Genomic DNA, 3,010 nt, shown 5'->3' on the forward strand with positions numbered 1-3,010 from the left:
TGCGGGTGTGCATAGTTATTATATCTGGCAGTTGGCCTACATTCCACCATGGGGGACTTATGAAAAATTGCTGTTAAACTTCTGTTCAACTCTCTGAATGAGAGAGTAGTCATTTTGTAAAAAATTTCAAGTCGGGCAGCTAGAATTGTTCATTACATTCTATTAATCAGTGACGTTTTGGCCCAGAGATGGGATTTCAGTGGAAAATGGAAACACAAGATAGATCAACTGAAGAAAATGCTTAGGCTGAGTGTTGATGTCCCATCTCCTTACTGGACTATTCATTTGTTATACCACTAATTTGCAAATGGACTCTTCACAGTGTACAATAAAGCCCCCAGAGTCTTTTGGAGTGGGGCAACTATAACAAATCTCATGAGTAATAATAATAAGAATAATCCAGAACAAAGATAGTAGTAATAAAGAAATGATGCAAACAATCTTTAAAACTGTTATAAATTATATCAAAACGTATAATTAAATTACTATAATAAAAAATAATTGGTGTGCTGATGATAGGTCTTAAATCAATGCCTTTCTGGGTAGCTCTATTTTTAAGGCTTTTCTACAGGTTAGTAGCAATGGAACCGTCCAGATAGCTGGTGGGAAGCTGTTCCATCATGTGGGTGCCGGTGATGAAAAACAAGAGTTTCTTGCTTTTCCCGCATCTCCTCTGGGGGAGGAACTTTAATAATCTCTTCCCAAGAACTAGATGATCCTGAATGCCAAGCCTTGTATGGCTTTAAAAGTCTAAACTCTCAATGTTAATTGGACGTGGAAGCCTATTGATAACCACTGTAGAGCCCTCAGCACTGATGTTAAAGGTGAATAGCATCTGCCACCCGCCAACAACTGGGCTGCTTCATTTTGGACCAACTGCAGCTTCCAAAGAGTCTTCAAGGCAGCCCCATGTATAGCATATTACAGTGGCCTAACCAAAAGGTGACAGAAGTGTGGGTAACTTGCCAGGGTTTCCTTTTTCGGAAAAAAACTGTACTGGGTGTACCCAAAGTCAAGCCTGCATCTGCTTATCCAGGAGTAGCCATGACTCTAGGAGGACCTCTGATCCCCAGACCTGTTCGTTCATCCTGAATTACCACTGGATCAAAGAGAGAGACAGATGGTTTCTGAACAAACAGCAACTCTCAGGCTTGCTGTGATTTAACTTTAATCTGCTTTTCCCCATTACACCCTTCAGGTACCAGGTCAGGCCATGGCATCACTGGCTTGGACTGGATTCATGATGTCTTGATGATACCTCATCCCAAACCAAGACATGACCTCTCCCAGGGGTTTCATGTAAATGCTAAACAGCAAGAGAAAGAAGAACCTATGGCACTCCACATTGGAGCAGCCAACAAGTAGACCTCTCCTCCCCAATACACGCACCCAATTGGAACTGTCCACTCAAGGAGAAGCAGAACCATTGCAAAACAATGCCTCCAACTGACCATTCTTACAGGTGGCCCAGAAGGATGCCATAGTCAATGATACTGAATGCTGCTGGGTGTAATGGAATTCTCTGAGTCTAAGAATGAGAATGGATATTTGCAAAACACTGCAGAACAAGAACAGATGGAGAGTTGGTTCCTCTATCCTAAAGGGCTAGCCAGCTCCCCTTCAAATCAAGAGGAATTAGAAAGAGGATCAAAGGCCCCAAGGAGGCCCCACCTTCATGTGCTCACTGATAAAAGGGGGTGGGGGCTAAAGTATACAAACACTCCATTTCCGGAATTCTATAACCCAAGCCCTTTTTCCTTGAAATAAACCTGGCTAGCAGGACTTTGTGAGAATCTAACTTTCTTGTTTACCTACACTTAGACATCTAAGAGGGCCAGGAGGTATGTATTCCCCCCATTTCAGGTCCTGCCTCAGGTCATCCAACTGTGCAACCAATACTGTTTCTGTATTTCTTTCGAGGCTGGCAGTACAGCCCCTCCCCAAACAAGGCAATAATCACCTCCATGATCCAGCTGATAACCTCAAAGAACTCCCACTCCCGTCCCTTGGGATCCACAGGATGAAATGAAGCCCAGATAATACTGCAAGACTCTAAAGTTGTTTTTTCCAAAACCTCTGCCCATGCATCCAAGTCTGGAGTGATCTATTGGCAAAAAGTTGCTCCAGACTTTCACAGCATCCTGTTCTGCTGCTGCTTAATTTCCCAGAGCTCAGTAAGCTGAGGAGCAAACAGGAAGAGGTTACTCAAGAAGAATCTCATCTAGCTTTCTAATCCCCACTGAATTCCAGAGTTAAATCAGGTGCTTGGCAGAATTGCCTTCTATATTGGCTCGGGAAATTCCCAAGCGCTTCTTGGAATCCACCTTCAGATCCATAAGGCCCCTTGGGAAGACCAGCGTAATGGGCCCTCCTGCCTTGTAGAAATTCAAGGTGGCTTTTAACCTCAGGTGATCCAAGGAATGGTCTGACCAAGGTGAAGTGTGGATCTAAGGAGGGCCTGCCTATGTGTGTTGGGCCTGAGATTATCTGGACAAGCTCACGGAGGCCGTGAATTCCTGAGCTACTCAAACCATACTCCAAAGCGCTGTGTAAGAAGACTTCTATCTTTTCCTATTGGAATGGGTAGACAGAACAACCTTGAGGAACAGGAGGAAGAGCTGCAAGCCAGACAATGGTCAGATAAAAGAAATCCAGGTCCGGGGCAGAAATGTAATTTGAGAAAGTGTCTCAGACTTGACCCTCCCTCGTTCTCATGAAGATAAAGGGGGAGGAAAGGATTCAGACTTGCAAAACTCTATTACTGTAACCTCATAATAAAAGTGGTATTGGCATTCATAGCTTTGGTGTCCTAGTCTGGTCTACCTTGAAGGACTGACATCTATTTACATCACTGTTGAGGATTAGAAACTTGATTTTAAAAAATAATAGAATAATATTCTGTATAGGAAAAGAGCCATGTTAGTCTATGGGGGGCTCTTTTCCTATACAGTCATGTGGATGCTTCTCGAAAAATCAAGTCACTTAACATGACTCAGACACTAGTAGGACA

This window comes from Python bivittatus, unplaced genomic scaffold (assembly GCF_059951505.1).
Source record: "Python bivittatus isolate LINGU-HERP-01145 unplaced genomic scaffold, Pbiv_v1 ctg000980_np1212, whole genome shotgun sequence".
NCBI classification, from domain to species: Eukaryota; Metazoa; Chordata; class Lepidosauria; order Squamata; family Pythonidae; genus Python; species Python bivittatus.